We start from the raw sequence: 16,458 nt of genomic DNA, 5'->3' as shown, positions 1-16,458 counted from the left end.
ACCCATGTATTTAGGTAACCCGTGTAATCACTTTATATACGGGTCCTTCTCAATGAATTAGAATATCATCAAAAAGTTTACATATTTCAGTAATTCAATTCAAAAAGTGTAACTCATATACTGTATTCTATAGATTCATTACACAGAGTGATCTATTTCCAGCATTTTTTTTATTTTAAGGTTGAAGAATATGGCTAACAGTTAATGAAAACCCAAAATTTAGTCTCTCAGAAAATTAGAATATTGTGTAAAAGTTGAAGATTGTAGACTCATGGTGTCACACTCTAATCAGTTAATCAACACAAAACACCTGCAAAGGTTTCCTAAGCCTTTAAATAGTCCAACAGTCTGGTTCAGTAGGCTTCATAATCATGGGGAGACTGCTGACTTGACAGTTGTCCAGAAGATAGTCATTGACACCCTCCACAAGGAGGCTAAGCCACAAAAGGACATTGCTAAAGAAACTGGCTGTTCACAGAGTGCTGTATCCAAGTATATTAATGGAAAGTTGAGAGGAAGGAAAAAGTCTGGTAGAAAAAGGTCCACAAGCAACAGGGATAACCGCGGCCTTGAGAGGATTATCAAGAAAAGGCCATTCAAGAATCTGGGGGAGATTCATAAGGAGTGGACTGTGGCAGGAAACCTTGCAAATCTTCTTACCATTCCTGTCTCTTTTAACTGTGCTCTCTGGAATTCTCAGTCCATGTGCTCTGCCTTCTCAGGTCATCCCTACGTATCAGACATACAGAAATCTACATGCCATTAACACTCAGAAACTCATAGACAGTCTACAGTCCTCATTGTCCCCTATCTCTTCCCTCTCCTGTCCCAATCTGGCTGCCAAACTTTACAATAACACTCTCAAAAATGCATTGGATGAAGCAGCCCCCCCCCCCTACACTCCGAACAACTCGACAAAGACGACGACAACCCTGGCACATGCCTCAATCCCGCTTTCTACAGTGGTGCTTGAGATGTGCCGAACGACTGTGGAGAAAATCGCATTTGGATGCAGATTTCCTCCATTACAAATTTAGGCTGAGAACTTACAACTCTGCCCTTCACCGAGCCAAACAAGTCTATATCACCTCTCTCTTCTCCACATTACCTAATAATCCAAAAACGCCTCTTTGATACTTTTCACTCTCTCCTTAGTCCTATAGTGCAGACGCTAATCACAGATCTCAGTGCTGAAGACCTGGGCACTTATTTTAAAGTTAAAATTGACAACATCCGCCATGATATTATCTCCCAGTCCCCTAGTAACATCGATCCCCTTCCCTCCCGCACTCCCTCTTCTTCACTTTCAGCATTTGACCCAATAACAGAAGAAGAAGTCTCTAGGATCCTCTCTTCTTCTCGTCCTACTATCTGTCCTAGTGATCCTATCCCCTCACACCTCCTCCAGTCCCTCTCCCCAGCTGTCACTAGTCGCCTGACTAAAATATTTAACCTCTCTCTTTTGTCTGGGATCTTTCCCTCCTCTTTTAAACATGCCATTATAAACCCATTACTGGAAAAAACAACTCTTGACCCATCCAGCACTGCTAACTACCGACCAGTCTCTAATCTCCCCTTCATCTACAAACTCCTGGAATGCTTAGTTTACTCTCGCATTATTCACTATCTCTCTGCTAACTCCATTGTAGATCCCTTACAATCTGGTTTCCGCACTCTACACTCCATAGAAACTGCCCTTACTAAAGTCTCAAATGATCTCTTGGCGGCTAAATCGGATGGTAAATCCCCTCTCCTGATTCTTCTGGATCTCTCTGCAGCCTTTGACATTGTAGACCGCCAACTCCTTCTTAACATGCTCCACTCTATTGGCCTCAAGGACGCTGCTCTCTCTTGGTTTTCCTCCTATGTCTCTGACCGCTCGTTAAGTGTGTCATTTGCTGATTCCACTTCTTGTCCTCTTCCACTTGCTATCGGGGTTCCTCAGGGATCAGTCCTAGGTCCGCTCCTCTTTTCTCTCTACACAGCTCCTATTGGACAAACCATCAGCAGATTTGGCCTCCAGTACCATCTCTACGCTGATGACACCCAATTATATGGTTCTTCCCGTGACATCACCCCTGCTGTAATACAAAACACCAGTGATTGTCTGTCCGCTGTCTCTAACATCATGTCCTCTCTCTATCTGAAACTGAATCTTTCTAAAACTGAGCTCCTTGTGTTCCCACCATCTACTAACCTCTGTAAACCTGATGTCTCCATCTCAGTGTGTGGCACTATCATAACTCCTAAGCAGCACGCCCGCTGTCTCTGGGTTATTTTTGACTCCGATCTTTTCTTTACTCCTCATATTCAATCACTTTCACGTTCCTGTCATTTTCACTTCAAAAACATCTCCAGAATCCGCCCTTTTCTTACGGAGGAAACCGCCAAAACTCTCATTGTTGCTCTGATTCACTCTCGTCTTGACTACTGTAACTCATTACTAGTCGGTTTTCCCCTCACCAAACTCTCCCCTCTCCAATCTATCCTCAATGCAGCAGCCAGGCTCATATTTATGACCAACCGCTACACCAACGTCTCTAATCTTTGCCAGTCACTGCACTGGTTGCCCATCCCCTTCAGAATAAAATTCAAACTTATTACTCTTACCCACAAAGCTCTCCACAGTGCTGCACCTCCTTAATCTCCTCCCTCATATCTGTCTACCACCCTACTCTACGTTCTGCCAACGACCTTAGATTAAAATCCTCCATAATCCGAACCTCCAACTCCCGTCTCCAAGATTTTTCTCGTGCTGCACCAGTCCTCTGGAATGTGCTACCCCAGACAATCAGATTAATTCCCAATATCCACAGTTTTAAACGTGCCCTGAAAACACATCTATTTAGACAGGCCTATAACATTCCCTAATCTGACTCCTTTCCATGGCCCCCTTATAGTTTAGTCATCAGAATAAGATTCCCTCACACTCCTTCTCTAAATGTCCGTCATACACGGATACTGGCTGGTGACCGGCTCATGCAGCTTTATGTGTATCACCCAATGTGTATAAAACTGGCTGGACTATTGTACAGAACAAACACTGTTACACTCCTTCTCTTCATGTCCGTCATACACGGATAGTGGCTGGTGACCGGCTCATGCAGCTTTATGTGTACCACCCAACGTGTATAAAAATGGCTGGACTATTGTACAGAACAAACACTGTTACACTTTGTGTCTCCCTTATTTCCTCATAGATTGTAAGCTCTTGTGAGCAGGGCCTTCACTCCTCAGGTTTGAATTGTAAATTAACTTTGTCACTATGTAATGTCTGAAATTGTCTGTTTCAAGTTCACTCTAAATTGTAAAGTGCGGCGTAATATGTTGGCGCTATATAAATAAAGATTATTATTATTATTATTATTATTACCTGCCCACACTGCCAAAAGTACCAATACCTGATTTAATAACCACAGTATCACTGTTCTTGATTGGCCAGCAAACTCGCCTGACCCAAACCCCATAGAGAATCTATGTACAGGGATGATGGGGGTTAAATACTAGCCATCATCCCTATATATAACACCTATTATCCCTGTATATAACCCCCATCATTCCTATATATAGCCCTCATTATCCGTGTATATTACCCCCATCATCCCTGTATACAGGGATGATGGGAGTTATATACAGGGATGATAGGGGTTATATACAGAGATAATGGGAGTTATATACAGGGATGATGGGGGTTACATACAGGAATGATGGGGTTATATATAGGGATGATGGCTGGTATTTATCCCCTGTCATCCCTGTATATAACTCCATCATCCACTATATAACCATCATCATCCCTGTATATAACTGCCATTATCCCTGTATATAACCTCTATCATCTCAGTACATAACCCCATCATCCCAGTATATAACAGCCAACATCCCTGTATATAACACTCGTCATACCTGTATATAACCCCATCATCCCTGTATATAACCCCCATCATCCCTGCATATACCCCATCATCCCAGTATATAACTGCCATCATCCCTGTATATACCCCATCATCCCAGTATATAACCGCCATCATCCCTTTATATAACACCCATCATACCTGTATATAACCCCATCATACCTGTATATAACTCCATCATCCCTGTATATAACCCCCATCATCCCTGTATATACCCCATCATCCCAGTATATAACCCCCATCAACCCTGTATATAACTCCATCATTCCTGTATATAACACCCCCATCATTCCTAGATATAACCGCCATCATCCCAGTATATTAGCCCCATCATCCCTGTATACAGGGATGATGGGAGTTATATACAGGGGTGATGGAGGTTATATACAGAGATGATGGCAGTTTTACACAGGAATGATGTATCGATATTGCCACACAGCCCCCCTGTAGATGGTGCTCCACACTACCCCCAGTAGATATTGCCACACACTGCTCCCTGTAGATATTGCCACAGGCTGCTCCCTGTAGATATTGACTCGCACTGCTTCCTGTAGATGATACCACAGTGCCCCTCATAGATAGTGCCACATGCCCCCCCCTGTAGATAGTGCCACATGGCACCCCTGTAGATGCTTGAGAAAAGTCCTGCTGGACTGAAACGTCGCACGGGTGATTAAAAAGCTGACATATTTTGGAAGTGCTGTCTCCTCGTCTATTTTGTCCCCTGTAGATAGTGTCACACATCCCCTTTTTAGATAGTGCCACAGAGCCCTCTGTAGAGAATACCACAGTGCCCTCTGTAGATAATACGACAGTGCCCTCTGTAGGTGGTGCCACACAGCTTCCCTGTAGATAGTGCCACACAGCTGCCTGTAGATAGAGCCACACAGCCCCCTGTAAATAGAGCGATACATCACCCCTGTAGATAGAGCCCACAACCCCCCTGTAGATGATGCCACACACACCTCCCTGTAGATAGTGCCACATACTCCCCCTGTAGGTAGTGCCACACCCGCCCTTGTAGACAGCGTTGCCAATGCTCTGGTCAGGGATTCCTCTCTTTGGGGAGCTCCTGACATCTCTGTCCACATAGTGACAGTGACACCAAGGGCTCGTCCAGAGCATTGGCAACACTCTGGCTGGGGATTCCAGTGATCCAGGAGGAGCCCCTGACTTCACTGTCCATATATGGACCGTGAGGTCGTCAGTGGCTCCCTCTATGAGCGGAATCCCTGGCTAGAGCATCGGCAATGCTCTGGCCGGGGATTCTGTGGCAGGAGGTGCCCCTGACGTCAATGTCCCTATACGGAGAGTGATGTCAGGGGCTCCTCGTGGAGCACTGGAATCCCCGGCCAAAGCATTGCCGACGCCCTGGCCGGGGATTCCACTCATAGAGGGAGCTCCTGACTTCACTGTCCATATAAGAGCAGTGACGACAGGGGCACCTCCCGTAGCGGGATCGCCGGCCAGGGCATTGGCAACGCTTTGGTCAGGGATTCCACTCCAGGAAAAGTGAATGGCAGAGTGGGAAGCGGATAGTTTCCTGCTCTGCCATAGTATTCAATTGTATCTGCGTCCTGAGGATGCAGATACAATTGAACGTAGCAGTTGCCACGACAAATCCTGGTACAGTAATTTGCCAGGACTGTCTCTCGGCAACTATGTGTAAACATCGGGGCGCGCGGGGATTGAGGCATGACATGAATGCCGAGAGAGTAGAAGGATGAGGGGGCGTGTACTAGGAGAGACGACGTTCTGTGTCTTTGCTCAGTCAGCACTTTCGGCTGAGCAGAGGCACAGCACGTCATCAACTACGTTCACAGGCAGTAGGACCAGAGGCGGAGCTCTGCAGAGCTCATGAAACATCCGCCCGCCACACTGCTTGTAAACATCATTGATGATGCACCGTGCCTCTGCTCAGCCGGAAGTGTTGGCTGAGCAAAGGTTCGGAGCGTCACAGGAAATAAAAAATTGACACTACCTGTGGTCACGTGACCGTAATGTAGAAAAAAGTAACGATGGCACAATTAAACACATTGTACATTAGAAAATGTATTGTAAATGGCACATTTAGTTAAAACATAAATAAAATGTTGTCCTGGCCAACCCCTTGGTGCTTGTTTGCTCCTGTCACAAGGAGCTATGTATGGGGACGAGCTGCCGTTGCTTTGATCGCTCGTCCCCATATATTATCATATCGGCAGTGCGTCTCCCTGTTTACACAGGAAGATGTGCTGCCGACAACAATTATATTTCAGTTTTTTTAAACGATACGATCAGCAGATGAATGAGCGTTTGCTCTTTCATCTGCTGATTGCTGCCTTGTTTATCGGCAACGAGTGTTCTATGAACGCTTGTCTGCCCGATAATTACCCAGTGTAAAAGGGCCTTAAGGCCAATCTAAACTGGCAAATTATCATCACGATTCACTAGATTAATTTGCGAGATAATTACCCAGTGTGGGTGTAGGGAAATCAACAATAAAAACCGTGTTTTAATAAAAATCAGCGTTACCAGTGGGACTCTCACTAGCGTCTTCCATAGGCAAAACTCCCCACTGATCCTGCTCCTTGGCAATGATGTTTCTTATCATTCATGGATTTAAAAATTAGATAATGGGTATAAGCCTCCAATACCACTTGAACACATATTGACTTTTATTTATTTATTTTTTATAAAAAAATCTCACAACTTAATTTTTTTTGTCTTAAGTTTTTCTGTATTACAAGATTCTGTACAAAATAAGTCTTATGTATAAGCCAATACATACACTACCGTTCAAAAGTTTAGGGTCACTTAGAAATTTCCTTATATTTGAAAGAAAGCAGTTTTTTTCAATGAAGATAACATTAAATTAATCAGAAATACACTCTATACATTGTTAATGTGCTAAATGACTATTCTAGCTGCAAACGTCTGGTTTTTAATGCAATATCTACATAGGTGTATAGAGGCCCATTTCCAGCAACCATCCCTCCAGTGTTCTAATGGTACACTGTGTTTGCTAACTGTGTTAGAAGGCTAATGGATGATTAGGAAACACTTGAAAACCCTTGTGCAATTATGTTAGCACCGCTGTAAATAGTTTTGCTGTTTAGAGGAGCTATAAAACTGACCTTCCTTTGAGCTAGTTGAGAATCTGGAGCATTACATTTGTGGGTTCGATTAAAATCTCCAAATGGCTAGAAAAAGAGAGCTTTCATGTGAAACTTGACAGTCTATTCTTGTTCTTAGAAATAAAGGCTATTCCATGCGAGAAATTGCCAAGAAACTGAAGATTTCCTTCAACGGTGTATACTACTCCCTTCAGAGGACAGCACAAACAGGCTCTAACCAGAGTAGAAAGAGAAGTTGGAGGCCTCGCTGCACAACTGAGCCACAAGACAAGTACATTAGAGTTTCTAGTTTGAGAAATAGACGCCTCACAGGTCCTCAACTGGCAGCTTCATTAAATAGTACCCGCAAAACGCCAGTGTCAACGTCTACAGTGAAGAGGCGACTCCGGGATGCTGGCCTTCAGGGCAGAGTGGCAAAGAAAAAGCCATATCTGAGACTGGCTAATGAAAGGAAAAGATTAATATGGGCAAAAGCACACAGACACTGGACAGAGGAAGATTGGAAAAAAGTGTTATGGACAGACGAATCGAAGTTTGAGGTGTTTGGATCACACAGAAGAACATTTGTGAGACGCAGAACAACTGAAATGATGCTGGAAGAGTGCCGGACGCCATCTGTCAAGCATGGTGGAGGTAATGTGTTGGTCTGGGGTTGCTTTGGTGCTGGTAAAGTGGGAGATTTGTACAAGGTGAAAGGGATTTTGAATAAGGAAGGTTATCACTCCATTTTGCAACGCCATGCCATACCCTGTGGACAGCGCTTGATTGGAGCCAATTTCATCCTACAACAGGACAATGACCCAAAGCACACCTCCAAATTATGCAAGAACTATTTAGGGAAGAAGCAGGCAGCTGGTATTCTATCTGTAATGGAGTGGCCAGCGCAGTCACCAGATCTCAACCCCATAGAGCTGTTGTGGGAGCAGCTTGACCGCAAGAAGTGCCCATCAAGCCAATACAACTTGTGGGAGGGGCTTCTGGAAGCATGGGGTGAAATTTCTCCCGATTACCTCAGCAAATTAACAGCTAGAATGCCAAAGGTCTGCAATGCTGTAATTGCTGCAAATGGAGCATTCTTTGACTAAAGCAAAGTTTGAAGGAGAAAATTATTATTTCAAATAAAAATAATTATTTCTAACCTTGTCAATGTCTTGACTATATTTTCTAGTCATTTTGCAACTCATTTGATAAATATAAGTGTGAGTTTTCATGGAAAACACAAAATTGTCTGGGTGACCCCAAACTTTTGAACGGTAGTGTACGTGTGCTCCTTGCGTTTTCAATGAATGATCTTCTAATGTTGTAAAAAGTGGGTTTCTAGGGTGTTTAAAGATTCTTTCTTTCGGCAAAATTCACTGTACTAATCAAAACATGATTTGTGACCATGGTGTAAGATTCAGGCTCAGATGTTTTTCATGGAAAAAATTATGTTTACAGGACATGGGATATCTTGGCATCAACATATAGAGTATAGACATAAAAGTCAACCACAGCCTGGCACAAATCTAAACAGGTTACCAGCTGCATAAACTGATATTGTGCCACTAATTTATTAAATAGACATATCTGAATGGTACAACATCACATACCATAAAGCAGCCAGCAATATATCAAACTATCCAGCCTGTGGTTTAACGTTAACATAACTCTTTCTGGGAATATATAAAGCGCTTTTCACATACCGTTGTGAACTACGTTCAGTGCATGCGCTAGAAGTTTTACATAGAGTCCCATGTACCTGGCGTATGCCAAAAGTGTGTGCATCGGCATACAATTTATTTTGCTGTACAGAACAGCAGAGTAGATTTTGATATTCTATATTGGTATATTTTTTTACAATAGGAGCCTATTGGCAACGTATGCCTCTGTATGTCTATACAGAGGAATGCATCACATCCAACAGATGGCTCAAATGGTATGTGAGAAGAGCCTTAGGCCTCATTTACACGAACGTGATATATGTCCGTGCGACGCGCGTGCTTTTCACGCGGGTCGCACGGACCTATACAAGTCTATGGGGGCATGCAGACAGTCCGTGAGTTTTGCTCAGCGTGAGTGCGCTGAAAAAAACTCACGACCTGTTCTAAATTTCTGCGTTTTTCGCGCATCACGCACCCATTGAGGTCAATGGGTGCGTGAAAACCACGAAGGTCGCACGGAGGCACTTCCGTGCGAACTGCGTGATTCGCGCAAGAGCTGTCAAACTCTGAATGTAAACAGAAAAGCACCACGTGCTTTTCTGTTTACAAACATCCAAACGGAGTGTCTTAGAGATGAGCGAACCGAACTTCACCGGGTTCGGCCGAACTCGTTTTGACCGAACCCGGCAAAAAATTTTGCGGTACGCGACGTCAGAAGACAGTCACTGTCCAGGGTGCTGAAAGAGTTAAACTGGTTCAGCACCCTGGACAGTGACTTCCGATCACTTTTTCACACATTTTTTTTACCACTTTGTCTTGGCTATATATTTCAAGGGGCATGTATAGCATTTATATTTTCCCTGATTAAGAGGATCAGTTACCTCTACATGACTCAACCATGACTCATCCAAACACCTCTACATGACTCCTCCATGACTCATCCAAACACCTCTGCATGACTCCTCCATGACTCATCCAAACACCTCTACATGACTCCTCCATGACTTATCCAAACACCTCTGCATGACTCCTCCATGACTCATCCAAACACCTCTACATGACTCCTCCATGACTCATCCAAACACCTCTGCATGACTCCTCCATGACTCCTCCATGACTCATCCAAACACCTCTACATGATTCAACCATGACTCATCCAAACACCTCTGCATGACTCATCCATGACTCATCCAAACACCTCTACATGACTCCTCCATGACTCATCCAAATACCTCTACATGACTCAACCATGACTCATCCAAACACCTCTGCATGATTCATCCATGACTCATCCAAACACTTCTGCATGACTCATCCATGACTCATCCAAACACCTTTCTTATCTATACTGCAGTCTTTTATGTTTGTTTCTACTTTGACAGTCTCTTTATCAGACTTCAATGACCTTTTCAATCTAAGTAACCTTTAACCTGCCAAACACATTAGCATGTCTCATCCATGACTCATCCAAACACCTCTACATGACTCCTCCATGACTCATCCAAACACCTCTACATGACTCAACCATGACTCATCCAAATACCTCTGCATGATTCATCCATGACTCATCCAAACACCTCTGCATGACTCATCCATGACTCTCCCAAACACCTCTGCATGACTCATCCATGTGACTCGGCACTTTTTCACACCTTTTTTTACCACTTTGTCTTGGCTATATATTTCAAGGGGCATGTATAGCATTTATATTTTCCCTGATTAAGAGGATCAGTTACCTCTACATGACTCATCCAAACACCTCTACATGACTCCTCCATGACTCATCCAAACAACTCTACATGACTCAACCATGACTCATCCAAACACCTCTACATGACTCCTCCATGACTCCTCCATGACTCATCCAAACAACTCTACATAACTCATCCATGACTCATCCAAACACCTCTACATGACTCATCCAAACACCTCTACATGACTCATCCATGACCCATCCAAACAACTCTACATGACTCCTCCATGACTCATCCAAACACCTCTGCATGACTCATCCATGACTCATCAAACACCTCTATATTACTCATCCATGACTCATCCAAACACCTCTGCATGACTCATCCAAACACCTCTACATGACTCATCCAAACAACTCTACATGACTCATCCAAACAACTCTACATGACTCATCCATAACTCATCCAAACACCTCTACATGACTCAACCATGACTCAACCATGACTTATCCAAACACCTCTGCATGACTCATCCATGACTCATCCATGACTCATCCAAACACCTCTACATGACTCCTCCATGACTCATCCAAACACCTCTACATGACTCCTCCATGACTCATCCAAACACCTCTACATGAGTCATCCATGACTCATCCAAACACCTCTACATGACTCATCCATGACTCATCCAAACACCTCTACATGACTCATCCATGACTCATCCAAACAACTCTACATGACTCATCCATGACTCATCCAAACACCTCTACATGACTCATCCATGACTCATCCAAACACCTCTACATGACTCATCCATGACTCATCCAAACAACTCTGCATGACTCAACCATGACTCATCCAAACACCTCTGCATGGCTCAACCATGACTCATCCAAACACCTCTGCATGACTCATCCATGACTCATCCAAACACCTCTACATTACTCCTCCATGACTCATCCAAACACCTCTACATGACTCACCCATGACTCATCCAAACACCTCTACATGACTCCTCCATGACTCATCCAAACACCTCTACATGAGTCATCCATGACTCATCCAAACACCTCTACATGACTCATCCATGACTCATCCAAACACCTCTGCATGACTCATCCATGACTCATCCAAACACCTCTACATGACTCCTCCATGACTCATCCAAATACCTCTACATGACTCAACCATGACTCATCCAAACACCTCTGCATGATTCATCCATGACTCATCCAAACACTTCTGCATGACTCATCCATGACTCATCCAAACACCTTTCTTATCTATACTGCAGTCTTTTATGTTTGTTTCTACTTTGACAGTCTCTTTATCAGACTTCAATGACCTTTTCAATCTAAGTAACCTTTAACCTGCCAAACACATTAGCATGTCTCATCCATGACTCATCCAAACACCTCTACATGACTCCTCCATGACTCATCCAAACACCTCTACATGAGTCATCCATGACTCATCCAAACACCTCTACATGACTCATCCATGACTCATCCAAACACCTCTACATGACTCATCCATGACTCATCCAAACAACTCTACATGACTCATCCATGACTCATCCAAACAACTCTACATGACTCATCCATGACTCATCCAAACACCTCTACATGACTCATCCATGACTCATCCAAACACCTCTACATGACTCATCCATGACTCATCCAAACAACTCTGCATGACTCAACCATGACTCATCCATGACTCATCCAAACACCTCTACATGACTCCTCCATGACTCATCCAAACACCTCTACATGAGTCATCCATGACTCATCCAAACACCTCTACATGACTCATCCATGACTCATCCAAACACCTCTACATGACTCATCCATGACTCATCCAAACAACTCTGCATGACTCAACCATGACTCATCCAAACACCTCTGCATGGCTCAACCATGACTCATCCAAACACCTCTGCATGACTCATCCATGACTCATCCATGACTCATCCAAACACCTCTACATTACTCCTCCATGACTCATCCAAACACCTCTACATGACTCACCCATGACTCATCCAAACACCTCTACATGACTCACCCATGACTCATCCAAACACCTCTACATGACTCAACCATGACTCATCCAAACACCTCTACATGACTCCTCCATGACTCCTCCATGACTCATCCAAACAACTCTACATAACTCATCCATGACTCATCCAAACACCTCTACATGACTCATCCAAACACCTCTACATGACTCATCCATGACCCATCCAAACAACTCTACATGACTCCTCCATGACTCATCCAAACACCTCTACATGAGTCATCCATGACTCATCCAAACACCTCTACATGACTCATCCATGACTCATCCAAACACCTCTACATGACTCATCCATGACTCATCCAAACAACTCTACATGACTCATCCATGACTCATCCAAACACCTCTACATGACTCATCCATGACTCATCCAAACACCTCTACATGACTCATCCATGACTCATCCAAACACCTCTACATGACTCATCCATGACTCATCCAAACAACTCTGCATGACTCAACCATGACTCATCCATGACTCATCCAAACACCTCTACATGACTCCTCCATGACTCATCCAAACACCTCTACATTACTCCTCCATGACTCATCCAAACACCTCTACATGACTCACCCATGACTCATCCAAACACCTCTACATGACTCCTCCATGACTCATCCAAACAACTCTACATGACTCAACCATGACTCATCCAAACACCTCTACATGACTCCTCCATGACTCCTCCATGACTCATCCAAACAACTCTACATAACTCATCCATGACTCATCCAAACACCTCTACATGACTCATCCAAACACCTCTACATGACTCATCCATGACCCATCCAAACAACTCTACATGACTCCTCCATGACTCATCCAAACACCTCTGCATGACTCATCCATGACTCATCAAACACCTCTACATTACTCATCCATGACTCATCCAAACACCTCTGCATGACTCATCCATGACTCATCCAAACACCTCTACATGACTCATCCAAACAACTCTACATGACTCATCCAAACAACTCTACATGACTCATCCATAACTCATCCAAACACCTCTACATGACTCAACCATGACTCATCCAAACACCTCTGCATGATTCATCCATGACTCATCCAAACACTTCTGCATGACTCATCCATGACTCATCCAAACACCTTTCTTATCTATACTGCAGTCTTTTATGTTTGTTTCTACTTTGACAGTCTCTTTAACAGACTTCAATGACCTTTTCAATCTAAGTAACCTTTAACCTGCCAAACACATTAGCATGTCTCATCCATGACTCATCCAAACACCTCTACATGACTCCTCCATGACTCATCCAAACACCTCTACATGAGTCATCCATGACTCATCCAAACACCTCTACATGACTCATCCATGACTCATCCAAACACCTCTACATGACTCATCCATGACTCATCCAAACAACTCTACATGACTCATCCAAACACCTCTACATGACTCATCCATGACTCATCCAAACACCTCTACATGACTCGTCCATGACTCATCCAAACACCTCTACATGACTCATCCATGACTCATCCAAACAACTCTGCATGACTCAACCATGACTCATCCATGACTCATCCAAACACCTCTCCATGACTCCTCCATGACTCATCCAAACACCTCTACATGAGTCATCCATGACTCATCCAAACACCTCTACATGACTCATCCATGACTCATCCAAACACCTCTACATGACTCATCCATGACTCATCCAAACAACTCTGCATGACTCAACCATGACTCATCCAAACACCTCTGCATGGCTCAACCATGACTCATCCAAACACCTCTGCATGACTCATCCATGACTCATCCATGACTCATCCAAACACCTCTACATTACTCCTCCATGACTCATCCAAACACCTCTACATGACTCACCCATGACTCATCCAAACACCTCTACATGACTCACCCATGACTCATCCAAACACCTCTACATGACTCCTCCATGACTCATCCAAACAACTCTACATGACTCAACCATGACTCATCCAAACACCTCTACATGACTCCTCCATGACTCCTCCATGACTCATCCAAACAACTCTACATAACTCATCCATGACTCATCCAAACACCTCTACATGACTCATCCAAACACCTCTACATGACTCATCCATGACCCATCCAAACAACTCTACATGACTCCTCCATGACTCATCCAAACACCTCTGCATGACTCATCCATGACTCATCAAACACCTCTACATTACTCATCCATGACTCATCCAAACACCTCTGCATGACTCATCCATGACTCATCCAAACACCTCTACATGACTCATCCAAACAACTCTACATGACTCATCCATAACTCATCCAAACACCTCTACATGACTCAACCATGACTCAACCATGACTTATCCAAACACCTCTGCATGACTCATCCATGACTCACCCAAACACCTCTACATGACTCCTCCATGACTCATCCAAACACCTCTACATGAGTCATCCATGACTCATCCAAACACCTCTACATGACTCATCCATGACTCATCCAAACACCTCTACATGACTCATCCATGACTCATCCAAACAACTCTACATGACTCATCCATGACTCATCCAAACACCTCTACATGACTCATCCATGACTCATCCAAACACCTCTACATGACTCATCCATGACTCATCCAAACAACTCTGCATGACTCAACCATGACTCATCCAAACACCTCTGCATGGCTCAACCATGACTCATCCAAACACCTCTGCATGACTCATCCATGACTCATCCATGACTCATCCAAACACCTCTACATTACTCCTCCATGACTCATCCAAACACCTCTACATGACTCACCCATGACTCATCCAAACACCTCTACATGACTCCTCCATGACTCATCCAAACACCTCTACATGAGTCATCCATGACTCATCCAAACACCTCTACATGACTCATCCATGACTCATCCAAACACCTCTGCATGACTCATCCATGACTCATCCAAACACCTCTACATGACTCCTCCATGACTCATCCAAATACCTCTACATGACTCAACCATGACTCATCCAAACACCTCTGCATGATTCATCCATGACTCATCCAAACACTTCTGCATGACTCATCCATGACTCATCCAAACACCTTTCTTATCTATACTGCAGTCTTTTATGTTTGTTTCTACTTTGACAGTCTCTTTATCAGACTTCAATGACCTTTTCAATCTAAGTAACCTTTAACCTGCCAAACACATTAGCATGTCTCATCCATGACTCATCCAAACACCTCTACATGACTCCTCCATGACTCATCCAAACACCTCTACATGAGTCATCCATGACTCATCCAAACACCTCTACATGACTCATCCATGACTCATCCAAACACCTCTACATGACTCATCCATGACTCATCCAAACAACTCTACATGACTCATCCATGACTCATCCAAACACCTCTACATGACTCATCCATGACTCATCCAAACACCTCTACATGACTCATCCATGACTCATCCAAACACCTCTACATGACTCATCCATGACTCATCCAAACAACTCTGCATGACTCAACCATGACTCATCCATGACTCATCCAAACACCTCTACATGACTCATCCATGACTCATCCAAACAACTCTGCATGACTCAACCATGACTCATCCATGACTCATCCAAACACCTCTACATGACTCCTCCATGACTCATCCAAACACCTCTACATTACTCCTCCATGACTCATCCAAACACCTCTACATGACTCACCCATGACTCATCCAAACACCTCTACATGACTCATCCAAACACCTCTACATGACTCATCCATGACCCATCCAAACAACTCTACATGACTCCTCCATGACTCATCCAAACACCTCTGCATGACTCATCCATGACTCATCAAACACCTCTACATTACTCATCCATGACTCATCCAAACACCTCTGCATGACTCATCCATGACTCATCCAAACACCTCTACATGACTCATCCAAACAACTCTACATGACTCATCCAAACAACCCTACATGACTCATCCATAACTCATCCAAACACCTCTACATGACTCAACCATGACT

The sequence above is a fragment of the Rhinoderma darwinii genome, chromosome 12 (genome assembly GCF_050947455.1).
Source record: "Rhinoderma darwinii isolate aRhiDar2 chromosome 12, aRhiDar2.hap1, whole genome shotgun sequence".
Lineage (NCBI taxonomy): Eukaryota > Metazoa > Chordata > Amphibia > Anura > Rhinodermatidae > Rhinoderma > Rhinoderma darwinii.
The sequence above is the reverse complement of the archived record's forward strand: the minus strand, read 5'-3'. Positions refer to the sequence as shown.